Source organism: Erinaceus europaeus, chromosome 5 (assembly GCF_950295315.1).
Source record: "Erinaceus europaeus chromosome 5, mEriEur2.1, whole genome shotgun sequence".
Taxonomy (NCBI): Eukaryota; Metazoa; Chordata; class Mammalia; order Eulipotyphla; family Erinaceidae; genus Erinaceus; species Erinaceus europaeus.
The window spans coordinates 103,080,490-103,089,713 of NC_080166.1; the positions used below are offsets into that span (position 1 = coordinate 103,080,490).

The following is a 9,224-nucleotide window of genomic DNA, read 5'->3' on the forward strand; positions in this document are numbered from 1 at the left end:
ATTGCACCAATGCAAAGGTTGGATGGGAAAGGCTTTCAGGTCCTGGTGTATGATGCTCAAGAAGGACTTAGGCTAGAGGTGAGAGTATTTGCAGAAAAATGAGAAATTTTATCCATATGTTGACAACTGTATTTACTAATAAACTGCTAGTTTTCCAATAAAAAATAATTAAGATAAAATAAATTTTAGAGAAATAATTTTGAAGAAAAGGACAAACATTGGATGAGCTCACTCATATGAAGGATTGAGGAGACATACTAAGGTAGGAGTCAGAGTAGATCAGGACCAGGTGAGGGTAATATATCATATATCACTGTCTCAGGAAAATATTAAAATTCCAAACATGTGTATGGTTTCTACTTGAACATGACTTTTACGCCATTGTGATTTATCGAGCCATTACATGTTGAAGACCATCTATAAATACTAAAGGGAATTTTTTATTTACTTCTTAATTTTTTATTATATTTTGCTATTGGATAAAGACAGCCAGAAATTGAGACTGCAGGGGAAAATAGAGAGACAGAGAGAGAACTGTAGTCCTGCTTCACCACTTGCAAAGCTTTCCCCTGCAGGTAGGGACTGGAAGTTCCAATCTGCATCTTTGCATACTGTAGCATGTACACTCAACTAGGTGCACCATGCACCCGGCCCTCCAGGAAAGGGGAAAGACTTTAAAATATATAAAATGCCTAATGCATAAAAGAAAAATAACAGTAGGACTAACTGTAGGTGCATTTCTTGGAAACTATGCAAGAGGTGGAATTATGCAAAGCAACAAATGACACCTTTAATAAGGCTGACAGGAAACAAACAAGCAACAAAAGACATACTGTTCTATACCTAGATGAATTCGATTTCAAAAATGAAGGTAAACACTTCTTTAGCCCAAACAAAAGCAGAGTACCTTCATTGAACCTGCCCTATGAGTAATGCTACAGGAAGTTCTTCAGCAAAAAGATACTGGGTCTTACCTTCTGGTAATCATCGTTATGTAATTTCCTCCAACTTTTCTTCTAAATTGTATAGAGCTCAGTTTATGTAACTAATAAGTTATGACACCAAGTAAAAAAAAAAGTTATGTTTCAGTGACAAAATGGCACTATGCTACTCTTTTTTGGTATATGTGTTCAACAGCTCACCTAGTATGTAACAAGTAAATATATTTTGAAGAAAATTCTTTACCGATCCCTATTACTATTACAATTTCAAAACTACAATTTAAAATAATGTATTCTATATTCACATGCAAATTTGATTATGTTTTATCAAGGTCATGCAAAATTGGAGAAGAAAATGCTTGACAGAAGACTTTGGAGGGCACTAAAAATTAACTCTATCATGCAAATTACTTGTACTTTGTTCAGACCAAGAAATTGTCTATGAATTATAATTATCATGTTATTGAGGAAAAATGCATTATATTTTGTACATTGGAAATTTTCAACATTTTTTGATTCTGTTATTGGAACATGAGTCAAAAACCAATGGCCATTTGAGGTTGGCAATTCATTCACTATTACAATATACAATACTGCATTGGAACCTTTTTCAAACTCCTGTTAAGATCAATGACATTGTGTCCTTTCTGATACAAATCATATCATCGGAATATAGAACTACTATAGTTCAGTTCATTCATTAATAAAAATCAGTTTCAGAGTTTGAATATAGTGGCACAGAACATCAAAAGTGACAAGAGTTCCATGCTAGTATCTTGAATAAATAACGTGATTGAAAGCGTAGACTTTTGAACTAAGATTACATAGTATGTTAGAAATCAAAGGAAACAAACAAAAAAGAAATGTTCAGATATACTGCTTTTGCTAGAGAAATCTGTACTTTTATTTTCAGAAAATCCACTAGTATGAACTGAGAACTCAAATATTGATCAGTAACACTATTTAATATTTTATTATTATGTATTTAAAATGACAATATTATTTTGGATACCTCTTTTATTGACATACTTTCAATAATCATCACTTCCATTCTTAAATATGGTTTGGAATGAATTATACAATGCATGCCCACCATATGTATAAATATTATTTAGCAAAAAAATTAAGTGAATACATAAGACAATCATTGGTCTTGGTTTTGCTCATTTTTCTTTTTTTTAATTCATTTTTTAAACTTTATTTATTTATTATTAGATAGAGACAGAGAGAAATTGAGGGAAGGGAAGCTAGAGATGGAGAGAGACAGAGAAACACCTGCTTCACTGCTTGTGAAGCTTTCCCCCTGCAGGTGGGGACCAGGGGCTTGAACCCAGGTCCTTGTGCACTGTACTGTGTGTGCTTAACCAGGTATGCCACTACCTGTCCCCGTTTTTGCTCATTTTATAATGAATCCTGTAGTGTAAAAACTTTATGATTTAACATGTGAACCCTAAATAATTGGTGATTAATACCTAAGAAATAAAGTTGAACAAATTTTCTTCTCTTTTGACAGAATCATGTAGGTGGTGTAAATTAACCATTCTTAAATGCAAGATACTAAAATAGAAAGTCTTTACTTCCTGGTAAGTAATAATACTTTACAATTAATCAAATGCTGTAGAATGTTTTAATTTTTAAATACATTTTAGAAATAAAACTGTTATGAAATATGAGCCTTTTATGGTTTAACTGTAACAGCAAATAATACAATGACTAAGTAGCAACTGTAGGACCAGTTAAACCCAGAAATCTGATGTTTGGTCCACTTTATTGGAGAGTTAATATTCTCCAGGACAGTTGTCTACACATGAGCACGAATTCCCAGCTCTGCATCATTGGTGTCTGCAAAATACTCTCACCTCCAAAGTAGGACCCCCCCCCCACACACACACACAGGGGGCATTATTAGTTGCTAAGCTCTAAAGTATCAGTGAGCTCACATCCAAATGCACAGTACCTCACATTGCTAAAAGGACATCACAGAAATAATTGACAATTTAGGTAAGGATGGAAGATAGGCAAAATAAACTATATGAATTGGTTCTTTTGAAAAAGTAGGAGGAGAGCCAGAAATGTGACAACAAGTACTAAGTGATGGCAGATGTGGAGAAAGAGATTAAAAGTAAGGGAAATGCTTCTCTCAACTCAAATCAAATAATATTGCATCTGCGGATCGCAACCCAATCAACGCAACGAGTGCCACTCCAGCATGCTTCACTTCAGACAGTGACCAGAGACTTCAGGTGTGGAATGACAACCCTTCAGCTTCATCACTCGGGTGAGACCTTTCCTTTCATAGTATTCTCTAATTCCATTCCAGGTGTTCCACTCCCCAGTAGAGTCCCCAAACCTAGATATAGTCCAGGTCCACTGAGATAGAGCATATGTTCACACATGCCCATAAACTAGGGAAAAATATATACCTGAAAGCTGATGTACACAGAGCCTGCAGGGAATACCCCCAACACTTCATCTCCACTATTCCAGTCTTTAGGTCCATGATTGTTCAACAATTTGTTTGGCTTTGTATGTTAACTCTCTTTTCAGCCACCAGGTTCCTGATGCCATCAGGATGCCGGCCAGGCTTCCCTGGACCAAAGACCCCACCAATGCATCCTGGAGCTCCGCTTCACCAGAGACTCACCCTTCCAGGGAAAGAGAGAGGCAGACTGGGAGTATGGATGGACCAGTCAATGCCCATGTTCATCAGGGAAGCAATTACAGAAGCCAGACCTTACACCTTCTCCAACCCACAATCACCCTGGGTCCATACTCCCAGAGGGATAGAGAATAGGAAAGCTATCAGGGGATGGGATACGGAGATCGGGTGGTGGAAATTGTGTGGAATTGTACCCCTCTTATCCTATGGTTTTGTTAATGTCTCCTTTCTTAAATAAATTTAAGAAATGTATTCATTTTAATAAAAAAAAAAGTAAGGGAAAGACAGAGAGAAGGAATGAATCTGAAATTAGAGTCAAATAATTTTCATGGTGTTGTCTTGGTTTGAACAGCTTTTTAAAAAACTACTTTTGTGGGGTATGCTTTTGGTAATTTTATAATTTTTCATTTCTTATTTTTCATGTCTTGTATATTTCTCTCATAAATATTTACAAGTATTTTTTTCAAGTATATTTATTGTAAGTTTCTTTTCTTTTTTTTTTTTTTTTTTTTTGCCTAAAGGGTTATTGCTGGGGCTGGGTGTCTGCACCATGACTCCACAGCACCTGGAAGGTTATTTTTTCCCCTTTTGTTGCGCTTGTTGTTGTTGTTGTTATTGTTATAGCTGTCATTGTTGTTGTATAGGACAGACAGAAATCGAGAGAGGATGAGAAGACAGAGGGGGGGAGAGAAAGATAGACACCTGCAGACTTGTTTCCCTGCTTGTGAGGTGATCCCCCTACAGGTGGGGAGCCGAGGCTTGAGCCAGGATACTTAACGCTGGCCCTTACAATTGACGCTTAACCTGCTGTGCTACCACACGGCCCCTAGACAAGTATTTTTGGATCCTTGTTTGTGTATATACATAATGGAATATGAATAAATGTGTATGCATATACACACATGTATGCTCATCAAAATATTAACAGTGACTATGTCATGTTCTTATTCTCTCTATAGTCCATTGTGTAAAGTGTTATGTGTAATTGAATAAAATATTAATTTCATTAAAAAATCTACCAGACAGAATAGGATATGGATTTGGGTATACTAGTACAAAGATTTATAAATGCTAACTTTTTTCTTAGTAAATGATAAGCTATAAATTGTTCTAAATGTACATTTTTTTAATTTTATTTCTTTTTTTTCTTTTTAAAAAATATTTATTTATTTTTCCCTTTTGTTGCCCTTGTTTTTTTATTGCTGTTGTAGTTATTATTGTTGTTGTTATTGATGTCGTCGTTGTTGGATAGCACAGAGAGAAATGGAGACAGGAAAGGAAGACAGAGAAAAAGAGAGATACTTGCAGACCTGCTTTACCGCCTGTGAAGCAACTCCCCTGCAGGTGGGGAGCTGGGGGCTCTAACCCAGATCTTTATGCTGGTCCTTGTGCTTTGTGCCACATGAGCTTAACTTTCTGTGCTACCGCCCAGCTCTCTAAATGTACATTTTTGATGCAACACTCAGTGTTCTTTATGTGAAGCCATTATTAATAGCATTATTAATAACATCTTCCCAGCATATGCCTATGGATTGTAAAACAAGAAGATTATTCTGGATTTTTCCCCCCACCTGGGGACAAAAGAAATACAACAAAATTGGAAATCAGAAGGATTCTAGATGAAATGGACCACAAATCAGAGAGAGGCACTAAGACACAGAGAAGGTAGCTTGTATGAGACAACTAAAAAGATAATGGGGACTTTAGTAACACTACCTTAAGTGTCTGAGTTTCCTAACTAAAACCCAGTAAACTGACATTGACATTTACTTTGTTTCCCCCCTTGTAAAACTTTGAGCAGAGACTACAGCAGAGCCAGTGAGGCAATCAGGAGTTTTGACTTAAGAAATTCTGAGATCATAAACTTGACTTGTTTTAGATCACTAAGTATGTGTCTCTTTGTTACAGCAGAAAGAACAAATTATACAGTGAAATTTTATGGAAGGAAGCAATCTCTATCACAATGTATCAACATGCTAAAACTAGACAGGGTGGCATGGGTAGGCAAATGTATGCATGTGTGTGGTGGTGAATACACACATAGATATGATTCCATGAGTGGGGGCTTTGAAGATATTAACTAGAATATTTGAAAACACATACAAAGTATTAACTTAATGATGTCACAAATGTTTGAGTAATGGAAATTTTATGTAGATTATTAAAGTGAATTTTGATGAATAGACGAATGAAAAATACAATCCAGTATTAGTTGATGGGGACCACTAAAACCAGAATTCTTCATATAAACTAATATTTTCCTTAGTTTTTTTTTCATATCAGGTAGGGTGATGGTATGTTATTTGAGTAAATCTGAACTTCTCTTCTTCAGATGAAAATGACAAGTACGTGCTTGCATAATGCCCAGACATGAAAATGAAATCCTGAAGGAAGAGAAAGAAAACAAAAACAAGTAAGTCATCTTTGTACTTTAAATTTTCAGACAATATTACTTCTCTGAAAGCTATACATTTTTTGCCTCCTAACTATATGTATAATTCTGTATATATGTATACTCAATAGTATTTATAGTATAACTATAAATCAGACTGTATTATTCAATTACATTGTTTTATATTATTCCACTGTCAATTTCAGCATGATTGCCCTTGTATCTTTTCTCTCCTCTTTTTTGATTTCTCTCCTCCATTGATTATAATCTCCTTGGCTCAAACACTAACCTACATAGTAATGTTAAAATGGTAAGTGTCAATAAGAATACCTCTAATAATATCAATTTTATTTATTTCATTTGCTAATCACTGCATTTTTAATTGATGCATGTTACTATATATAAAGCTGATTATACCACATACTTTGTATTTGTCTCACCATATATCTATTGCTACTAGTAATTAGTTTACAGGAATAAATATAGTCATTCTGAACTTTACAAATCCAAATAGAAATTCCCCCCCCTTATCAATATACCTTTCTAGTTAAACTAGCCACGTATTGTGAATTTATCCTTGAATTGTTTTATATCTCCTGTGATTTATCACATCCATTATTCTTATTGGCTTTGATTGCAAATCATGTACAAGTATAACAACCACTTATCCCTAACTCTGTTGATAGCAGCCCATCATGCTGCTATCACTTCTCATCTAGGTATCTAAAACTGCCAACCTTTCTGCTTCTGTCTTTGACCTGATGTAGTACATTTTTAACACAAGAAAGAGTGACTTTGTGAATGTCTAAGTCAGATCAGGATATTCATTTCAAGTAAAACTATCCCTGATTCCTTAGACTTTCTTATCTGTATGTATTCTATATATGAAACTCTTCTCTGAACTATCTTAGAATCATTCTTAGGCCTGATTTATTGGAATCCTGCTATTCATCACTGTGTCCTAGTCTCTCCTTCACACAATATGAGTCGTCAGTATGAGTGTGTTATCTTTGGTACCTGCTTCTCTGACTCTTTAGGATGCATGCTTCTAGGTGGTATCACAACTCACTCCTAACCAATCCTCTGTTTTTCCTTACTGTCATTATCAACAACTGTACTATGTACTTATGGATGCGTATCTATTACATGATTGTCCCTTCTAGTTAGATTCTGTCCACCTAATAGTGCTCATTTTGTCAGTGTGATTCACTTATGTGCATTTATGAGATGTAGACTAACTAGAAAAGAAAGTATTAAATGACACATTGATTTCATGTGTGTATGGGGTGAAAGAATATATCAATAGCAAGTGAAGAAATGTGACTGTGTGCTGTTTTCTGGGAAAATATAGCTATAATGTTGGGTTTATTATGAAATAACTGAATTTCAGGAAAAAAAAACATGGCAATAAGTATGAGTGAGAGACTCTGGTTGAGTGATATAATAAAATTTCTTTTATTCTACTTTCAATGTATAGTTTACTTAATCTAATCAGTTATGTGTGCTATATATATTCCTAGATAAAGACATTGCTATCTCTATCTAACAAATAAAGATAATTTTAAAAAATTTAAAAGAAAAAGAAAAATATTTTAAGGATTTTCCTTTGTAGAGATTGCTTGATGAAAAATAAGTCAGACCTTGTAGTTCTCTGTGATATCTTCATTATTGTCATTTTTTCCACAAATCCACTAATCTGTAGTAGAAGTGATGCATAGACATACTGAATTTTCTTTTTTTAAATAAAGGTTTTTTTTTTTAAATTTTTTTTTTACCAGAGCACTGCTCAGCTCTTACTTATGGTGGTGAAGGGATTTGAACCTGAGACTTTAGAGCCTCAGGCATGAGTCTCTTTGCAGAAACATTACGCTATCCTCTCATGCCTATGATATTTTTATTAAAATGAGATTTATTTTGTGTGAAAATTCAAGGTACATATGTAGATGATATAGATATAGTGATAGAGATAGTTAAATAGCATATTGGGATCAAAATTGAAAGTCTCAGAGTTAAATAGCATATTGGGATCAAAATTGAAAGTCTCAGAGTAAGTTATGCATACCACTATACATTCAGTCTTCACCATCTTAGTATGATAGTGGCCTTGTCATAGATCTGAAACCACTATTTTTAAAATTTATTTTATTTATAAAAAGGAAATACTGACTAAACCATAGGAAAAGAGGGGTACAACTCCACACAGTTCACACCACCAGCTCTCTGTATCCATCCCCTCCCCTGATAGCTTTCCTATTCTTTAACACTCTGGGAGTATGGACCCAAGGTCATTATGGGATGTAGAAGGTGGAAAGTCTGGCTTCTGTAATTGCTTCCCCCCTGAATATGGGTGTTGACAGGTAGATCCATACTCCCAGCCTGCCTCTCAATTTCCCTAATGGGGTGGGAGAATTGGGGCTCCAGGACACATTGGTGTGGGGTCATCTATCCAGGGAAGTCTGGTTGTCATCATGCTAGCATCTGGAACCTGGTGGAAAAGAGTTAACATATAAAGCCAAACAAGTTGTTGGCTAATCATGAACCTAAAGGCTGGAGTAGTGCAGATGAAGAGTTGGGGGAGGGCGTCTCTATTTTGTAGTTATCTAGTAGGCATATTTTAGTTATATTTCAAAAGTTATATATATATTTTTCCTTTTTCCCTGAGCCTGAAATATGATATACAGGTGGATCCAATTTATTGTCCGGGGAGATGATGTCATGGCTGGAAAAAGGACCAGAATGCTGGATCAGGGAAGAGAATAGCTCCCAAATATGGGAAAGGTGTATAAATATTGTTGACTATAAACCCCATCAACTTGATGTGATTTGATCTGGGGCCCATCTTCAGCTCTGGAGCCTATGTGACTCTGCATCCTTGTAGATCTGAACTCACATTCTGTGGTCATGAGTAGGAACATTCCAAGCTGCCCCAATTTCAGGACCCATCTTCCTCAGGTGGAGTATAGAGTATGTTGTCCAGCCTCTTTGGAGGGTGGAACATTCTCTACTGTTGTTGATCCAAGTTGAGAGCAAGGTCCTATGGGGGCCCACAAAACAAGTCTATTGTGTTGTTTGTTCCTGATAGAGATAACTGGTACCAATGGAGAGAGGGATTTATTTGAGGTCTAGGTCCATCATGTCTGTTTGGGAATCTCAGGACTCCTTGAATAAGGCCTCTGCTGGAAAACCACTATTATTGATGATCACGGATTTATGTCGAGATGCATTTCAGTAT

General features: G+C 35.6%; 1 long non-coding RNA gene across 1 annotated transcript; it reads right to left on the bottom strand.

The window, feature by feature from the left end:
* Nucleotides 1-5,730: 5,730 nt before the first annotated feature.
* On the bottom strand, nucleotides 5,731-8,423 carry LOC132538635 (uncharacterized). The gene is made up of 2 exons (XR_009549993.1): nucleotides 8,272-8,423; nucleotides 5,731-5,984 (listed from the first exon to the last, which is right to left on the bottom strand). It is a non-coding gene; the product is annotated as an uncharacterized LOC132538635 (long non-coding RNA).
* Nucleotides 8,424-9,224: the final 801 nt, after the last annotated feature.